Below are 20562 nucleotides of genomic sequence, written 5' to 3'. Positions count from 1 at the left end.
CTGAAGAGTATGGATGGGGTACATGACCAGTCACCTCTGCGGAGAATCCCTGCTCATATTTCTGTTCTCTCTGGAGCCCCCAAGAGTAAGAAATCCACGCGAGAAGTGCCCCGTTGATCGCTGTGTGGAACTCTTCTGCTTTTCATTTGGCCCCTCATTTTCCCCTAACTTTTCCTTTCACGTTACCATATTTCTCGCCCCTCCTCCCAGTTCCTTGGAAAGAGACGGACCACAGGCCTTTGTCCAGTGTATGATGACCACTCCCCTGTTGGGATTTTTAATCCAGCCAAGCTCAGTGACTGATGCGACCTTTCTCTTTAACTTGAACCGATGCAATTAATAATCGGTGAGTGTTTTATTAGTACACTCACTCGCAGAATGCCGTTGTACAACCCAGAGCCAAGCATAACGTTAGAGAGACAATAAGCCTCAGTTTGTATTCCAATTAGGACGCTGCTTAATTTTCCACAAGAAATCTTTAAACTTGTTCTTAAAGAAAGTGAGATTGAACCATCTTGATGCATGGGATTGCATTTCGAATACACACACGTACACATCGGAGCATTATAAAATCTGAATGCAGTATCATGTTACAGATGAATTACATATTTACAAAAACAAAAACCAGGGAACTGATTAATGCACCGTCCCTACTCAGACCCAAGCTGGTCACACCCCATGAAAACATAAAACCAATGTAACCCAGGGGTAGTGCTTGAAGCCTGGACCACCAGCAAGTCAGCCTTCCTTCTAACCAGTCACCTGAAACTCTCTTGAGAATTTAAATACTTTCCTTTCGGTTATAGAGAAGAACTGTTGGCATCCTTTCCATTTAGACCAGTTGAATCTTTAAACTGAGGGGGGGAGGGCTGGGTGGCTGTTTTTTTTTTTTTGCAGCTTGGGGCTCTGCCATACCTGAAGGATCGTGAGACAAAGAGGATGGCCCAGGTCAACACAGATTTGTATACTGTTGGAAGGTGGGTCATTAGTTGTGTGGCCTGCACAAGTAACGAGTCCGCACACAACCGCCACTGGGAACCAAACACCTCAAAGGAGGTGGTGTGGGCTAGTAATCCCCATTCACAAGCACGCAAGCATGACTCTTCATAAATGAATGTCCAGTCTGTGCTTTTTCTTTTGATAAAGTAAAAGTACATTTATTATTCACGCACACTACTCAATACTATGCAACAATCTACAAATGTATACAAAGTGATAGAATCACTCTGGGCAAACAGTATGTAATCTTTCAGGTCTCCTTAAGGGAGAATATAATCCAACAATCCACATGGCAAAACAATCCCAGTGCCCCCCTTGCAACATTTGAACATTTTGACAGTATTCAACACTACAGTGCAATGATGACAACTACACCTACATTTGTGATTAAATACTTTCATCTTGCCAAGAGATGACTGTCAGTATCATTATTCAAATTAGCAGAATCAGAGAATATAAGAAACCAAATTCTAGCATTATAACCATCAGGATTACTTTTAGATTACTTTTGGATTACTCCTACTTAACCATGGAATAACAGTAGAATACATGGGACCATACCAACCTACACCTATGGAAGGCACCCTTACACAACCAGGAACAAAAGTTTACTGAAGCTTGTGCTTCAAACATCCATCCAACCCTTGAGGGGTTATCTCTCATGTGTCCCACCCTACCTAGGGTGGGGGACACCAACAGATGTTGGGGGGAGGCTGCTCTGCTCCTGCAGCTCCCCCTGTCTCCTACTACTCCGTTGGTGGTGGCCCTCATCTCCCTGGGACCACCACAGGCGTTTTAGGGGCTCAAACAACAGCCCCTTCCCCGCAAAGCATGCTGGGGCGGCTGCATAATGGATGAGCGGCTCTCCCGCTGTGCTGGGGAGAGCCGCTGTGCCCGTTTTCCTGCTTTTCTTTTTGGGGGTGCCGGTCCCACCCTGACACCCCCGCACAACAACCAGGATCCCTCGTGGGAGGGCAGCCCAGGGAGCCCACCCCTGGCCGCCCCTGCCGGCTCCCCGCACGGCCAGCACGTCCGGGTGTTGCCACGGGACCCGGCCAGCTGAATTGGAGTCTGCCCGCTCCAGCGGGCAGACTCAGGGATAATGGCGGCCGGACGGGCCGCGCGGGGGGAGTGCAGCGGCACTCCCCCTTCCTCCTGGCATCTTCGGGGCCCCGGGATGGGGTCCGGGGCCCCTCCTCCTTCTGGCGGGGAACGCGACGGCACTCCCCGGAGTCGTCCTCTTCTTGGGGCCACGGGATGGGGTCCGGGGCCCCTCTCCTCCTTAGTGGGGAGCGCGACGGCGTTCCCCCAGGCCCTCTTCTGTTCGGGGCCCCGGGATGGGGTCCGGGGCCCCTCTGGCCACCTTCACGGGGAGTGCGACGGCGCTCCCCAACTTCTGCTTCAGCTGGGGGTGCGCGACGGCGCACCCCCACTCCTGCCTCTTCTCGGGGCCCTGAGATGGGGTCCGGGGCCCCATTTGAGCCGGGATGGGGTCCGGGGTCCCCTTTCCACAGCGGCAGGGGGTGCGTGGCGGCGCCCCCCACCCCCCATTTAATGTCCAACACAGGACCAGGCTTCATGGGGCCCCGGGATGGGGTCCGGGGCCCCTTCCTCTTCTGCGAGGGGAGTGCGACGGCACCCCCCTTGCTCCTCTTTCTCCTGGGCAGCCCCCAGGCCCTGGCCCACCCTGGGGACACAGTCTCAAGCATCTGCGGAGCTCTACGCGCTTCGTAGCTGCTTCTCCAAAGGTCAAAGGTCGCCATCCTTTGTCTGGTGATATCTCGGGCCCCCAAGGGCCGATTTTCATCATTCTTGTGTCGTTCTGCTCCCGGTGGCAAGCCCTTGCCACCAGGAGCACTCTCCTTAGGCCTTCTGGCCTGGAAGGGTCCCAGATCATCAGGGAGCCAGTCCCACTGACTCCTGCACCAATCTTCCCTCTGGGTTCCCTCTTTTCCTTCTGGGCAGCGCGCTCTCCTTGCGCTAGCCCAGTCCTTCCCCCAACTAATCCTCTGGGGGGGGTAAGGGGGCCAGCTTGCCTGGCCCTGGCACTCGCCTCGCTGGCCTGGAATCCTTCAGGGGCAGAGTCCCTGCCCCAAGAGCAGTCAGGAGGTTCTTCCTTCCAGTTGTCCATGACGCCCGTCTGCAGTCCCAGTGTCCAGCAGTGAAGCACAGCCAAGAGAGAGAGCTCTCCCCTATGCAGGACCTTTTAAGTGGGGGCGGAAGTGTCCAGCAGGTCTGCACCTCTGGCCTATCCAGATGTGCCACATCACTTCCTTGCCCCCGTCCCCTCCTTCTTGCACAGTCTTCTGGGACAGCTCAAGATGGCATCCTCCAGAAGTTAGTTGCCACATGTGCTCTGAAAGTCTCAGCCCCTCCTTCCTGACATTCCTCACAGGGCTTCTCCAGCCTGCTCCTGGCACCGAATGACAGCTGACTGATTGATGCTAGGCCCTGCTCCAGCAACTGGACAGAGCAGTAATTGGCCCTAATCCTGAGCTGAGGCAGAGAAAGATGACATCCCTGGATGACCCATAAGTTGTACAACTATGCTCCTGTAACCTACTGCATAATTCTTTTCTTACAGGTTACAGTGTACTTTGGTGTGACTCTGGTCTCGGTGGACCCCAGAGAACTGGAGTTGCACCCTAGGCCCTCCTTTCCCAGTGGCATTTAATGGGGTATCCCCCCCAATGCAAATATCTCAAGCACCCTGACATTGGCATTGAACTGGGTGTCCCTGCAGTGAAAAGACAGTAATCCCACTGACTCTCCCTCACATGTATACACCCCTCTCATGAGAGCTACTCCAGGTCACCACCCACTCTGCATAGTTCCTCCTGCACCAGGACTACCTAAGCACAGTTCTTGGGCTGCGCACACTAGGAATCCTCCTCCCACAGCCCTCACATGGGTGCACATCCATGCGCACACATGATCACATGTAACCTGCCCGGGGCCTCCTGCCTTGCTGCGCCACAGCATCCTTTCCTTAGCACGGCGACACCAGCGGTAAACACGCGCAGTCCATTTTACCATGTGTTTATTGTGCGGGAGTCATAAGAGGCTTCCTCACAGTAAACAGCCAAAAACCAGGTGGTCAAAAATCGAAAAATCAGGGCAGACCTGATGGTCAGAACCGTCCTCTAACATATACCCACTGCCAGCTCCTTGCTGATGGCCACATCCGGGTCAGATGGCGCTTGCTGAAGCACACCAGTGAAAATGCCGTAGAGCACTAACTCAGGGGGGCAGTAGGGGCATAGGGAAAGTAGCAAAGAAACTAAGATAACCAACTCCCTTCACATTAGATCAACTAATTGTGTGTCTGCACTATTTGCATTTTTTTGTCAGTGGGGAGTGTTATGTTAATTTAAATGTTAATGTTGGTAAAGCGCATGGATTGTATAAGGTGTTTTGATGCTGCAGTGTACTAGGGTCTTCCAGTGAAGTGCAATCAGCTTGTGAAGAGCCATGTTTTTAAATCCTTTCTAAACCTAAGCAAATTTGACTGAGATTTACAATTTAATGGAAGGCTGTACCATAGCTTGGCAGTGCAGCCCATGAAACCCCGCCTCGTCAGTTGGTTATCCTACCTTTGGGGATCCTAACATTCTTGACTGAGGTAGATGAAAGAGTTCTTGAGGGAGAGTAACATTTAAATATATTCCTGAGACATTCAGGGCCAGTACCATGCAGAACCTTGTGGGCAACACAGACAGCCTTGAAGGCAATCCATTTCATGGTCAAAAGCCAGTGTAGTCTATGTAGGCATGGGAAGCTGGGATTTTGGAATTCATAACAGCATACGGCTGGGTTCTGCAAGGTGTGGACCTTATTCAGCAGACGTTGCACATTTAAGTAAAGAGCGTTACAATAGACAATTTTTGACACGACTAGTGTCACAATCACAGTCTTCTGAAGTTCGTGGGGAACAAAAGAGAGATTTTTTTTTATTATTCTCAGGGTGTTGAAAGAGGATGAGATGACCGCATTTATTGGGTCCCCAAATGTCAGTCTGTTAGCAAACACGATACCCAGATTTTTGGTCTTCCTGACAGAAGTGGAAAGCGGTCCCATATTCTTTGGCCCCCACATGGGGGACCAAAAGAAAGGGTCATTCCCAAAGAGGAGAACTCCAGTCTTGCCTCAATTTAATTTCAGACAATTTCGCTTCATCCATTTGCCTACTTTTTCCATGCAGTCATGAAATCTGATGGCAGCTTCAAGAAAATCGCTGGCGATTGAGACAACAATGTATGTGTCTTCGGCGTATGACACTAGGAAAAAATCAAAAGATCTGATCAAGCTGGCAAATGGAGTAACATAATTTTTAAAAAGTGTCGGGCTCAATGATTACCCCTGAGGGACACCACATGGAAATGTAAAAGGGATAGAAACAAATCCAGTGAGAGCCACAGATTGCTCCCTGCTTGAAAATAATGAACCGAGTGTGGCCAATGCAGTCCCCTTAATCACTATGCTGTTTAGACCATATAGTAGTTCCTTATGTTTGACAGTGTCAAAAGCCGCTAAGAGGTTGAGAAGAGCCGCTTTTCCTTCCTGATCAATGCTGATTCTTCCAAGGCAACAATCAGCGCTGACTCGGTGTGTGTCCACTTGTGAAACCAAATTAAGTGGAGTCTAAAATAAGGTTACTGTTCAGAAAAGTAGTTAGTTCCATATTCATAGCTTTTTCCACCACTTTGGCTGGAAAAGGCAAGTGAGAAATATGGCGGTAACTGCTGGTTTCAAGAGGGGTAAGTGTGTGTGTTTTTTTTTTTTTTTACGAAGGGTAGGATTGATGCTGTTTTCCAAGCTTTCAAAAAACACCTCACTCTAAACATTTCATTAAAAATCTGCATGAGATGTAGCTCTACAGTCTTTGAAGCCATCTGCACAATTGCTGGGGCACATGGGTCTGACGGTGATCCATATTTAACTACATCCAGTAGCCTACTAACTTGTTCTGTCGTAAGAGAGAAGTTGCTCAGTGAGTTGGTTATTAAGGGTACATTCAGTTTGGACTTTCAGTCTTTCAGTTTGGACTCGTTTAGCTTCCTCTTTTGAGTCAAATTTGTTGTAAACCTCTATTTTGATTTGAAAAAATTCTGGCAGCTTATTGCAGAAAGATTGATTACCAACTGATGTCTTGGTGTTATTGAGACTGGTTAAGGTGTTAACGGTCTGAAAAAGGATTCTATCAGAATTTGTGGCTGATGTGATTTTATCAATAAAGTAGAAAGAGTTTTCTGCCTGAATCATGTTCTTATATTCTTTAATGCATTGTTTATATTTCAGTCTTTCGGTGTGTTCATAACTGTCCTGCCATAATCGTTCTGATTTGCAGTTGAGTTGCTTTTGAAGTCTAAGGGCCTGATTTAGATGTTGACGGTAACTGTCCCGCAAACGGTTTTCCGACTGAAAACTCACCCATCGCCTTGGCAGTCCACCCGGCAGATTTAGATTTTGATGGTCCCATTGGCGAAAGATTGCTCAAGGCCTACTGACTCCGCCAATAATTCACATCCACCACAACAGCGTCATAGAAAAGAGAGGCTGACGGTGGAACCCCAGCCACCCCTATCGCCGTGCAGATTTGGATGTGCCTTGGCGTATTGTGTTGAAAGGGGCTATAAACTCACCTCTTTTCCTGATTCAACTTCTGTTTCTGGCTGGACACTTCTGGACTTGACCCTCAGTCTCTCCTGCCACAGGACCTCGGAGAACATACAACCCCGTGTCGCTGGGCACGAAAGTAGGGAGCCAGCATTGGCTGTGTATGCTGGGGGGGTCACTGCACATGAGCACAAGTCTACTGCAAACATATATATGTCACAGTAATAAACTACTCTGACATGCATATGTTGGGGACACAAGTGGGACAGACACAGATGGGGACACACTGCTACACAACAAATATTGAACACATGCACAACTGTCATTATGGTGCCAGCATTTATTAGCAAATGATTGCTGGCACCACAATGACAGTACATTGTCATCTGTCAACTGTGTCCATGTGTGAACATTGCTAGGGGACCTGTACCTGCCATGGCATGCTTTGAGTTGTGTTTGTGAGTCAGTACGTATATATGTGTATGCAATGCGATTAGCAGGGTGAGGGGGAGGGAGCTGGAGTGGGTGCTGTGGTAGTGTCAGTATGTGTGCCACTTACATATATCACGGGTGTTGTTGTGTATGTTGTATTGTGGGTTTTGTTGCTGTGTGCAACAGTCAGGTGAGTAGTGTTGTGTCTCGGTCATTTTTGCAATAGGTGTAGTTGTGCTTGTTTATGGGTGTGTTTGTGTAGATGAGTGTGTAGTTGTGTTGGTTGTTGCGGTCGTGTCGTGGGTGCAGTGTCAATGGTGTGTGTATGTTGTGTCATGGATGTTCAGCAATGTGTTTCTGCGGCATGTAAGTGCAATGGTGGAATGGTATGTATGCAGTGTGTTGTGTCGTGTTTGATGCAGTGGGACACATATGGCAAAGGTACAGTGTGTGTGACTTACCTTTATTGCATGGCCGCTGCCATTATCCGCTGTCCATTGAGTCCCGCAATGTCCTTCCTCCATCAGCGAATATCCATCAGTACACCGCCTTCAGGAATGTAACATCTAAATATGGTGGGCAGAAGACCGTCAACTTGATGGTCTGCTGCCAACGTGGCTTGGCGGTGCGACCATCAAGATCTAAATCAGGCCCTAATCTTTTCTGAAAACCAGAGAGCTGATGGTTTATTTCTATGGCAGTCGCATGATTTCAGGGGTACAAGTTAGTCAATTGCTGAGCACAGACAATTTGAATAGCCTAAGGTGGCTGATTCTAGGTCATTCAAAACTTCAGGAAGGGTGTCAGACAAAATCTGGTTAAGCTGAGTTGGATTCAGTTTATGCCAGGCTTGTAAGATTTGAGTGTGATTGAACTTTTTCTTAGGAGATGACGTTTTAGCAGTTCATAAATTGAAAATGACGGCCTTGTAGTCTGACTACGTCAGAGGTAAGGTAGCAGTGACGGATTATTAGAGGAAATCCCATCCAGGGTATGTCCGGTCTGGTGAGCAGGTTCCTGGACCAGTGGATTAAGCCCATGCTGGCTATTGTATCCACTAGATATTCAGTGTCGCTATCTTCGGAGGCCTCCAGGTGGAAATTAAGGTGAATTCTGCCTGTTGGAGACAAGATTGTAGTTTTGAGCATTTTGTTTGCTGAAAAGTAGTTTTTGGGCCTGGTGAGCAGTAAACTAGTAGTCCATTGAAAGATTGTTTTTTGTTGATTTCACTTTTAACGGCAAGTCCTTCACAGTCTGAGGCAGATACCAATAAAAATGATGCTGCTCTATCACTTCGGTGAACAACCGCTAGGCCCCCACCTCTCCTAGAAAAGCGGTTCAATCCAAACAGAGAGTATCCTGTTGGTATCGCTGTGAGTCAATCTGGTCTCAAAGTAGAGTCTGCCCAAGTTTCTGTAACAAATGTAATATCTATTCCACAATTATCAAAGAGTTCAGCAAAGTCAACTTTGTTTTTAATTAGAGACCTAGCATTGATCAGCGTACAGCTGACATTACCACCTGAAGAGTTATTTTCTGAGCCTATATTATCTGCAGTGAGTCAGAGGTAGCGCTATTGAAAACTCCCTACCAACAATTGACAGGTTGTTGCAGCCCTGATAGGAAATAGGGTCCATCTTAGTGATGCCAACAGGATCTAGAGAGGCACATGTAAGATTCCCACCTTGAGTGTTATAGGCGAGCAGCTCCTTCCTTGAGTACACCTTTCTATAGGAAAGCTGGGAGGTGAGAAGACCAGGGGTCCTGGCACTCGGCCGATCCAGGTACAGACGGCCTTGTCTTTCCGCGGACGCACTATAGTGTGATTTAAATAGCCCTTAATTTAGGGCAGTGGTCTTCAAACTATTTAATGCCACATCCACCCTGTGGAAAAAAAATCAACGCCCCACCTCCAAATTTTTTTACAATTATTCTATTAAATTGCCAATGTTTAAAATGTCTACACTTATTTGAACATTGCAGTTAATTTCTGTTACTGTTTTAAAGATGCAATAAAATACATGATTTTATTACAAGACCAGAGGCTCATATTATACAATCTTTTCTTGCTTTATTTTTACAGCTGCCAAGCAAGAACTACGTTTCCCAGAGAAAACAGTGTTAGAACTACAAAATGATATCACAAAGGAACAACCAATAGGACGTTGAGTATAACAATAATTATGTTGACTGCGAACAAGTCCTCTTTTCTTGCTGCTCGCAGTCAAGAAAAGTAATTAATTATTTCTCTTTTTCGATATTTCATGCTAATATATTTATATATAATCAAAGTTTACTGTGGTTCTAAATAGTTTTGGCTATGCACGTTTAAATCGCTTGCCATCTCACACTTAGTTTTCAGCACCCTTCATACCGGTCATCAGTCTGCCGTTGTGAGCAGTGCTAAGCAGTTGTGCTTTTGTTCCTGTGACCGCTTGCTTCTGTGCTCCTCTCCTTAAACTTCTTCTTTGCTCCGGTTAGTGTTTCTTCTGACACAGAGCCTTTTTTCTGACTGAGACCACCCCAGGCATGGCTTCCTTGTCTTCCCACTTCCCTACTCTTTTGTGGAGGGAGTTTTGTCTCCTTTTTCCATGCACTCATTTACAAGACTGCTTCTCCTTCAGTCCCAAGGGAATTTATCCTTTAAATTGCTGTTTTGGTTCGTGTCCTCAGCTAGCAGCTTATTTTAGGAAATTTACTTTTTATTGCTTTTTCTTGGAATAAATATTTTTTACATTATTTTTTCCGTTATGTTTGAGAAGGAAGAATCACAAATGTTTAAAGATAATTTAAAGTCTTTTATTAAAGACTCTGTCCAGCAAGCAGTCTCCGTTTCTATGTTGGACATTTCCAAAAATTTAGAAGCCTCAATTTCTAAGATGATTTCTTCTAATGTATTGCCTTTTGCGAAAGGTAGGAAACGTGTGGCTACCCCTTCTTCCTCTAACAGCGTTTCTACCAAAATTGGTCCTCCCACCTGAAAGGTTTTTAAAGTCAGGGCCTCCTAATTCTCCCCTTCATATAATACAGTTAAGAGACACTAATGATAATGACGAAGATGTATTGGGTCACACAGAAGATTTGGATGGATCAACTGATCCCTGTGCATATGGGCCTCCAGAGAAAAGGCAGAAAATGTCTCCTCATGACGGTGGTGTTGCTCACCCAGTGTCTCAAGACATGTTTGATCACTTAGGTGAACCCATGTTTGACCCCTCATTTATGATTGATCCCAATTCAAAGGCATGGTTTCCCCTGGATCATGTTGCAGACTATGTATCTTTTAATTTGCGTAATACAATGGACAAAGTTACCAGAAATAAATTAAAGTCTGAATGCCTCTGTACCTCTTTGCCTAATAACATCATGGCTACCCCAGTAATTGAGATGAATATACTTATGTTTTTCACCAAATTCGGCAAGGATCCAAAAAAAGGAGTGGACAGAGCCTGGTCCAATTACCAAGATAGACTGTTGGATTTGGTGGGTCCTCTCACCAGAATATTGGATCTGGCAGAAAAGGCCAAGATGGAAGACTCCGTGATAGATTCTGTTATGCTTTCCAATTGGGCTCAATGTGCAGTTTGCTTGTTGGGCAAAGCTAAAGCACACATATCTCTGGAGAGAAGAAAAAGTTTCCCGCTCAAAACGGAGCCCTAAACTTGATTCTTAAGCCTCCAAAGAAGAAGGTCCCTTGGCCAAAGGATTATTGTTCGGAGACTTCTTTATAAAGGAACTAGGCAAATATTTGTCTATTTTTGCCACCATGGACAAAGCCCAACTTTCCCTAAAGAACATTTTTCCTTCAGAGGTTTTCTCCAGGACCGGCAAAGGTTGGAGTCGCCTTGCCGGCTACTTCTCCAGGGGTCAATATCCCAATAAAGGCTCATTCAACCAGCAGAATCAAATTGACATTTATTCAGGATTCAAGCCTCACTTCTATCCCTGCCTGGCCAGAGGATACCGGTCCAGAGCATATTTCAATAAAGGAGAACAATTTTCCGGTAAGTGTTTTCAATTCTAGCCTTCCTCCCATAGGTGGCAGACTGGCTTTGTTAATAGATTCATGGTTTCCTTTCAAAAAAGATACCAGGGTGATCCAGTATATTCAGTGTTACCTCATAGGGTTTTACCAACCTCCAATTCAATTCCAACTCCTGCAACCACTTATTTTTTCTCAGGATCAACAACAACTCATCCACAACGAAATCCAATCTTTCCTCATCAAACAAGCCATAGAAGCAGTCCATTTCAACTCTTCAGGTTTCAGCACCATTTTTCTAGTTTGCAAAAAGAATCAAAAGTATCATCTCGTTTTGAACCTCAAAAGTTTCAACAACTTTGTAGTCCACCGCCATTTCAAAATTGAGACTATTGTACATCTTGGAGATATTTTACTTCAAGATGATTGGTTGGTCAGACGAGACCTTTAGGACGCTTACCTTACTGTCCCAATTCATCCTTCAGACAGAAAATTTCTCCTATTTCAATGGGGAGATTCTTTCTGTCATTGCAAAGTTCTTCCCTTCGGTCTGTCTTTGGCTCCTTGGTGTTTCACCAAGATTCTCAGACCGGTGGCGGCTTTCCTCAGAGGCCTTGGAGAGCATTTGATTCTTTATCTAGACCACATCCTCATTATGGTCCAAGACAAAAATCTTCTTTTTTCTCCGTTACATCTTTGTCAAAACCTTCTCCTTCATTTAGATTTCCTCGTCAATGTCCAGAAATCTATCCTTGTTCCAGCTCAGCAACTGGAATTTCTCGGTTTCTTAATAGACACTACTCGCTCTATCTTTCAACTTCCTCAGCACAAAGTCAATCTCATAAAAAAGGAAATTTGTCATTTATTATCCCTTTCTCCCATCTCTCTCAGGTCATTAGCCGGTGTAGGACTTCTCCCTTTTTCAATTCAAGGGATCTTTCCAGGCCCATTTCATTATCATGCGCTTCAACGATTAAAATATGACATCTTCACAAAGGCATTGCCTACTCTGACCCAGTTTTTCTAGACCTAGAGTCCAGGGAAGAGCTCCTTTGGTGGCTGAACCACTTAGATGCCTGGAACAGGAGAACAATCTTCTCTGCGGCCCCAGATCTTGTATTAGAATCCAATGCAAGGGGGACTGGTTGGGGTGCAAGGTGTGGTCAGTTCTCGACTGGAGGTGAATGGTCTCAGAAGGAGGCCTTCTTGCACGTAAACAGTTTAGAGATGCTTGCAGGTTCCTTTGCCATCCGATCCTTTACAAAAGAAAGAGTAAGCTGCACCATTTTTCTCAGAATGGACAATTTGACTGCCGTCAACCATCTCAGAGGCACCAGATCCAAGATCTTAGCAATTCTTGCAAAACATCTTTGGGAGTATTACTTACATCGAAATATCTCAGTCAGAGGGGTTTACCTCACAGGAAAATTGAATGTGATAGCGGACTGGTACTCCAGACACATTCAAGATTCAAGCGATTGGCAACTTTACCCTTCAGTTTTCAATCATCTGACTTTCATCTTTGGCAACATGTGAATAGATCTCTTTGCATCTCGTCTCAATTCTTATCTTCCTTCCTTTTTCAGTTGGAGACCAGACCCGCAAGCTCTAGCTATAAACGCTTTCCTCCACCATTGGCCACAAACTCTTCTTTTTGCTTTTCCTCCATTTCTTCTCATCCCTCGAGTCCTTGCTCAATCACGCAGACAACAATCTTCTCTAATTCTTATAACTCCCTTTTGGAAAGCACAACCTTGGTATCCAACTCTTTTGGAGATGGCAACGGATCATCCTGTTTGGCTCCCTCATTTTCCCGATTTACTGCTCGACCCTCTGGGTCATCATCACAACATGGTTCCCTTTTTCTGATTGCTTGGGAGATTTCTGGGTTTCCTGGAGAACCCCAGGAATTTTGGAGGATGCTAACAGCTTTATCCAACAATCACAAGCCCCTGGCATGTCAAAGGCCTACAAGTTGGCCTGGGTCACCTGGTGCACCTGGTGTATGGAGAGGAATGCAGATCCCTTTTTGGTGGATGTAAAATTGATGGTCAATTTCCTTGCTTCATTAGCTTCTCAAGGTAAAGCTTATCGCCCTATCAAAACATATAGGTCAGCTATTTCAGCTGAACATTACAGCATGAACAACAGGCCTAGTGGTGAACATCCTGTGAGTTACCAACTTTTAAAAAGGACTAAGATTTGTTCCTGAATACAATATAATGTGGGATGTTAATTTGGTGTCACTTTCTCCTAAACAACTTTCTGCAAAGTTGGCTATGCTTTTATGTTTGATCTCATCAAAATGTGTTCCAGATGTTAAAGCATTAGATGTTTCTTCTTTCCATTACTCTCCTTTGGGTGTTTCTTTCCAGGTTCGCAGACGTACTATGACTAATTTAGCTTCCACTCATTATCCATTTTTTCCTTCTCAACCCAAGTTGTGTGTTGGAAATTGCTTAAAATGTTATGTAACTCACACTGCAGATTTGAGATCCTCCTCTTCTAACCAGTTACTCCTTTCTTTTCAGAAACTCTATAAACTTGTTTCCTCCCCTACCTTAGCCCATTGGGTTAGATGGATCATGTCCTTAGCAGGAATTAACATTGATTCCTTCTATGCTTATTCAGACAGAGGAGCAATGATCTCCCTGGCGTTTTGGGCTGGGCTTCTTTACTGGATATTCTAAAATCTGCAGATTGGTCTAATGTGAATACTTTTAGAACGTTTTATTGTAAACCGATTTCACATGTCTCTGATTCTGTTATTGCTATGCTTTGGACCTGCATAATATGAGCCTCTGGTCTTGTAATAAAATTGAGATTTTCCTAGCCTTGGTGTCAGAAAGGCTAGATGTAATTAACGATATGGGGGTGACTATTATCCCACCACTGTTATGTTAACCTCCCCTGTTTTTTTCTGTTTGCAGTACCAACACCCTCCTCTGACGTTGGCTTCTCCTACTTCAGCATGGTTGCTTTCGTCCACACAAGATTCCTTTTTTCATGGACCTTTCCAACTAAATTGTTCCAGAACTTTTCTCCATTTTAATTACTGTTTCATAGACGTATTCACCATGTTGATTACTCCTTATTCTGTTTTGTTGTTCATTTATACACCTCTTTGATTCTCGTTTCAAGAAAAGAGTACTTGTTGTTTGCAGTTAACATAATTATTGTTATACTTGACGTCCTACTGGTTGTTCCTTTGTGATATCATTTTGTCGTTCTAATGTTGTTTTGTCTGGGAAATGTAGTTCTTCCTTCGCTGCTGTGAAAATAAAGCAAGAAAAGACTGCATAATACTCGCATCAGTGTCTTTAATAAAATCTAGCCTTTTTGACACCAAGGCTAGGAAAATCCCAATTGCTGAACATACTAATCTGGTCAAGTCTTTACTAACTTGTATAAGTATCCGCAGTGTGATTATTAGAAGTGGGGGTTGGATTTTGAAGAGAATTTGGAGTGCTTTCCCCCTCTGACACAAACTCCCGACTTGTATATAAATGACAATATGTGTGGTGATGACCCATCACAGAGTGTTTACTTCTGCTCATTTTTTTCATCTTAAAACAAAGCCCTGTTATTAACATAATGCTTCTTATTGCCAGAGCATGCCCCCACCCCCCAATGGGATGAAAGGCAAATAATAAAATGATTAAAATAGGGTAATTATCCTCCAAATATGGCACCCAGGACACAGAAGCCAGGCAAATCCTAAAAAATAGACAGACACGTGTCTTTACAAGGAAATAAAATCAGGTTTTATGAGACGATCTAGACACGCTGTGCGGATACGCTATGATGTCATTTAAGTATCCCTCCATTCAGGAAGCATGTCCTGGGGTGTGAAATTTGCACGCTTTGAGCGCATCAAGAACAGGTGGGGAAAATGAAATGACAAATTGGGTTCCGGCAACCCCCAAATCCACCCAGAAACTCAGTTGTGGATGAAGAGTACTGGTAACACAAATAAAACTTACACAATACAGACCCCCTCCACCCCCCAGGATTTTGTGGTCTGGGGTGGCAAATTTTGCCGCAAAAAAAAATGTGCGATCTTGACCCCTAAAATTGATTATATTTTGCAGCAGGCAGAACATGTGCTCATCACAAAAATATTGCTTGGTCACTACAGGAGACTCTGACCAGTCACTTTCTGTGGCCTGGCAGCAATGTCCACCAGCGCTGCCCTCGGAACAGGGTGGTGTCTGATGCCTAAGAGTGCATTTCTACATTTGAAAAGGGCTCCTTAAGGCATGGAACAGCCTCTATTCCTGAGGTACACAGGGCAGCAGGGGGCAAATGGAGTGGCAGGTACACTGGACACTCTGGAGTGGTAGGGCAGTTGGGGTGAAAAGAGTGCCCAGTTGTTGTTGGAGGCAGGGTTGTTTAATAGGAGAGAGAGGAGACACAGGATGGGTTGACTCCTCTTTTCTGTGGTAAATTGAGAGGATGTAGCGTTATGGTAAGAGCTGCAGACTTTGGACCTTGGGAACCAGGTTTGAGTCCCAGCGTCTGGTCAACATGTGATTCTGGGCAAATCACTTATCTCGCCGTGCCTAAAAAAACAAAAAATGTGTTTAATGTAACTGGAGCTAGTACAACATGCTCCAATACATGCCGAATTGTCACTATACACAGAGGTGCAACAAATAAAAGAGTAAATGGAAGCAGGACCTAGAAAACAAAGGCCGGGGGAGGGCAGGGGCCTGATAGCAAAGGAGGAGGGCTTATGCATTTTAAAAGCAGGCAACAGGAATTTAACACCTCTGCTTCCAGTTAACCTGTTGCCCACCTTCCTTTTATTGGCTCACAGCAAAACCAATAAAAGGGGGATCATCCTCGATTTATTTACAAGGCCACATTTTGTGGGCAATTTTGTAAAAATCCTGGGATGTTTACAAAAGTGCAGAATTTGCAGTTTTTTTTATTAATCACAAAATCGCGATATCCTTGAGGGAGCCTGACAGCAGGGTGAAAGACAAATAATAAAATGATTAAAATAGGGTAATTGCCTTCCAAATATGGCACCCAGTAAATCATACATCCATTATTTCCCATGATTTCCTTTATATTCAACTGAATATATCATTGGTAAGTTTTAAATGTCTAGAGTCTTTAATAATTATTGAGTAAAGACCAGCTACTTCATTCTTAAAACTATAAAGTGGCATTGATTATGACACTTGCATTTCCGTGTCACCTCTGCTTTTGCTGCAGCTCAGAGCCAGGGAGAATGAGAGGTTGATGTCAGGAGACCCCGCCTGCACCTCTGCCAGCCCATGAGCGAAGGACCCTTAGGCAAACGAAGCAGCTACCACTTCAAAAGCAAGCGACCCGGAAGCTGATGTGGGCTGGCTCCGGGAAGGTGCCACCTGACCCCTCTGACATGAAGGAGGGCTTGATGAGTTGCAGGTGCCAAAAGGCTTCGGAAGACTTCTGGCACAGTGGCTTTGGTGCTTCTTGTAACACTCAGCGCTTCACTGGTCTCGCGCCGCGTGCCTCAATTAAATACACAGACACAACGTGCATTCGCAATGGGGCCGCTGGTCAAACTGAAAACTCCTGCGCTCCTCTTTATTTTATTAACTCCGCCTTCACCCGGAACTTCTCTCCCTACTTCCGGGTGACTGCTCCTTGATCGGTCTCCCAGCAACTAGACCGTCACGGAACATTACATCCCTCCCCAACCGGATCAACAATCATCATGCACACAAAGGGGGTCATTCTGACCCTAGCGGTCATGGACCGCCAGGGACAACGACTGCGGGAGCACCGCCAACAGGCTGGCGGTGCTCCCATGGGCATTCTGACCGCGGCGGTACAGCCGCGGTCAGATACGGGAAGCCGGCGGTGTCCCGCCGGTTTCCCGCTACCCAAGGGAATCCTCCATGGCGGCGCTGCAAGCAGCGCCGCCATGGGGATTCCGACCCCCTTACCGCCAGCCTGGCTCTGGCGGTTTCGATCGCCAGAACCTGGCTGGCGGTAAAGTGTGTCGCGGGGCCCCTGGGGGCCCCTGCAGTGCCCATGCTACTGGCATGGGCACTGCCGGGGCCCCCTAACAGGGCCCCACCAAGATTTTCAGTGTCTGCCAAGCAGACACTGAAAATCGCGACGGGTGCAACTGCACCCGTCGCACCCCTTCCACTCCGCCGGCTCCATTCGGAGCCGGCATCCTCATGGAAGGGGGTTTCCCGCTGGGCTGGCGGGCGGCCTTCTGGCGGTCGCCCGCCAGCCCAGCGGGAAACTCAGAATAACCGCGGCGGTCTTTTGACCGCGCAGCGGTATTCTGGCGGTTCCCGCTTGGCGGGCGGCTCCTGCCGCCCGCCAAGCTCAGAATGACCCCCAAAGTCTTTTAGTTTTTGGCTGGGTGGCGGATTGGGTCTTAGATTGTACCTCCCTATCTGGGACCTGGACTCCCTGCACTGAGCTTCTGGGGTGGCACTCACTGGTTGTCTCAAACAACCTGGTCCAGCCGCCGATGTTGGTTCACCCTCACGCTCTTGTTCAGGGCTTTCGGCCAGTCAAACGATTGATCCTCTGCTTCTAGATCTCCTGAATGCTCCCCAAATGTTGCTTTCTTGAACCATGAAATGTTTCGTGTCACCCGCTCACTTCCTTTCTCGGCAGTCACCATGGTCCCGGACACCCCAGTCACTGTCCACACTCCAGATTCATAGGGTGTTCGGAATTTCCATCCAGGTTTCCGATCTTTGATGATCACCTTGTCACTGATACGAATATCTCTTACCCTGGCCCACCTCATCCTGCTCGCCTTATCATTAACTTCTCTCATCTTATTTTGTGTCTGCTTCGGGCTATAGGGGGTGGGTTCCCACCCGGGGGCAGTGGGGATGGTGTCTTGTCTCGTTCCAGCAAGCATCAGTGACCACAGAGTCTGGCCAGTTGTGCAGTGTGGGGTTCCTCGATATTCTTATAAAAACTGGTGCAGGCTGAGTTCCGGATCTGTGGTTTCTAGTACGGCCTTGTTAAGCATGCGCATAAAACGCTCCACTTCTCCGTTGGCTTGAGGCAATAGCGGCGTGACCCTTCTGTGTTTGATGCCCAAACATCCCATCATGTCCTGAAACTCACTCCAGTGAAAAGGCGGTCCGTCTTGACCTCCTCCGGGAGGCCAAACACTGCAAATATTCCTTCGAGAGCTGGACCCACCTGCGTGAATGCAGTGGACGCAATCACCTCGACGATGGGATACTTAGAGTATCCATCTATGAGCGCCAGGGTGGTCCGGCCGTCCGGAAAGCTTCCAAAGTCGAGGCTGACTTGCGCCCCCATTGTTTCATGCATTCTTCTTCTGTCAGGATCGGAGCCGGCACTTCCGGGCTAGCGGTTAGCTGACACGCTGGGCACTGTCGCACGCATTGATCCACTCCCTCTTCAAGTCTGGGGAGCCACACATTTGCTCTCATGCACGCCTTCATTTTCGTCATTCCTTGATGCCCTCCGTGTGCTAGCAGAATTACACAATCTTGTAACTGCTGTGGTATTATTAGCCTGTGCCCCCGGAGAAGAAGACCATCCGCTGTAGAGCTCAGCTCATTCCGGACTCTCCACAGTTTCTTCAAGTGTTCCCGTTCATCTGTGGTCCAATTGCTCGTATTCCCCAGAAAATGGTACCATGAACCACCTTCCAACGCTAGTTTAACCCGCAGCAGCACCACGTCTTCAAGAATCGACTCTGAGACCTCCTTTGTGTTGATTGTTTTGGGACAGCTCCCTTGGACGAGCGCATGCACATGTGCCTCGGTGTCTGCCTCGTCTTGACTGGGAACTTGGATCTGGCATGGAGGGTGCTGATGCCCTTTCCTCACATGGGATGGTAAGCCTTCTATGTTATTGTTATTTTTGTCTCCACTTATTTCTTTTTGGGATCTGATGCCTATCACACTTGCTACTTACCATTTAGACACCAATTAATGTCTACCTATTGCACTTTGTTTTACATATGTGCTTTATCCTTTATACAGGGCGACTTTCTATTAGACTGACTGTGACGAATGGTCCATAGACTGTAAGTGACCTCCCAGCATTTACGGTCTTTACTTATCTTTTGGTTTATTTTGTTTTTTTTATATATGAAGGAGAAGTTACAACTAAACGGTCCTGATGAAGCGCCAGTGGATCAATCCTTGACCGAATAGGCGCGAAACATGTCGACCCAGTGTTAGGAGTGAAGACTCTTCCCTCCTTCCCTTCTTTTAGGAGTATAGGAGACATTATTCCCTGAATACTCCTACCAGTTTTTAACCTTGACCTGACCCTCATTATTAACATTAAATTTAGTAATCAGGTGCTCATAGCCAATTTTACTTTTCTCTTTCCTTTTTCTCCTCTGTCAGCACATTCTGCGGATTTAAGTTGATCTGTAGAACCATCTTCCGGTTGAAGAGACACTACCTCAGTGTGGTGGCCCATCAGACATTGCAGTGCCGGTCTGGCGAGGAGTTAGCCTGATGATGATGCCTAGCATCCTATTGTGATGCTTGAGGGCACTCCTACAACACCGGCTTTACAGTCTTTCTTCTTCGCCCTCTTTTATTCTTTTCCTTGGAACAGTGTACACATTTATTATAGGTTCACGTATAGGGAGTAAGTACACTGGACCAGTCTAATCTCCCAGTCCTCCTTGTTAAGTGAGTATGGAGGGTGCTGAGACAGGAAGTCCACGGGGTTCTTAGCCCCCGGTTGGTATACTACCTCCATGCCATAGTGTTTCAGCTGAATTGCCCATCTTTCGATCCGTGGAGGCGGATGTGTTGTGCTCCCCTTGAACAAGGGAACAAGTGGTTGATGGTCCGTGACCACCCGGAAAGGTCTTCCTTGGAGATAGAGGTGGAAGTGCCCGCATGCCCACTTGATTGCCAGGGCCTCCCTCTCGGTCTGGCAGTAGCGTTGCTCGGTCGTTGTTAAAGCCTTACTGGCATATGCTGAGGGAGCCCACCGGCCTGGCTCACTTTCTTTGGCCAGCACTGCGCTGAGGCCTACTGGGCTTGCGTCAACAGTCAGTTCAGTCTTTCTCAACAGGTTGAAGTACGCCATCATAGTGTCACACAGAAGAGCCTTCTTGAGTTCTTGGAATGCTTCTTCTTCTCGCTTCTCCCATTCCCTTGGGGTGTCCGCCTTTGTGAGGGCTCAGAGTGGCTCGGACAGCGTGGCCAGTCTTGGGATGAACCTGCCACAATATGTTGTCATCCCCAAGAAACTCCTCACTTCAGTCACCGTTTTCGGAGCAGGGGCTTGTCTGATGGCACTAGACTTTCGGGGATCTACTTGGATGCCTTCCTGGTTGAAGACATATCCGAAGAATTCGATTTCTGTCTGAAAGAAGACAGACTTATTTCTACGGAGGGTGAGTCCATGTTCCGACAACCTTTTGCGGGTGTCCCTCACTTGCCTATGGTGATCTTCGGCCGTCGTGGAATAGATCAATATGTCGTCGCTTACGTTCATCACGCCTTGCAGGCCTGACAGTGTCTGTCAAATGGCGTCCTGGAATACCTCAGCTGCCG

At 46.6% G+C, this 20562-nt stretch overlaps 1 long non-coding RNA gene across 2 annotated transcripts in view; it reads left to right on the top strand.

The window, feature by feature from the left end:
• LOC138301927 (uncharacterized) overlaps window positions 1–14332 on the top strand; it is a 44238-nt gene extending 29906 nt beyond the window's left edge. Inside the window, exons 2-3 of one of the 2 annotated variants that reach the window (XR_011205169.1) lie at window positions 9131–9280; window positions 13960–14332. This is a non-coding gene — a long non-coding RNA (uncharacterized lncRNA). The remainder of the gene's footprint in view (window positions 1–9130; window positions 9281–13959) is intronic. The other variant, XR_011205170.1, reaches the window with a different exon arrangement.
• The last annotated feature ends 6230 nt before the right edge of the window (window positions 14333–20562 follow it).

Source organism: Pleurodeles waltl, chromosome 6 (genome assembly GCF_031143425.1).
Source record: "Pleurodeles waltl isolate 20211129_DDA chromosome 6, aPleWal1.hap1.20221129, whole genome shotgun sequence".
In the NCBI taxonomy this organism is placed as follows: Eukaryota; Metazoa; Chordata; class Amphibia; order Caudata; family Salamandridae; genus Pleurodeles; species Pleurodeles waltl.
This window is presented reverse-complemented; position numbering and strand designations above follow the sequence as displayed.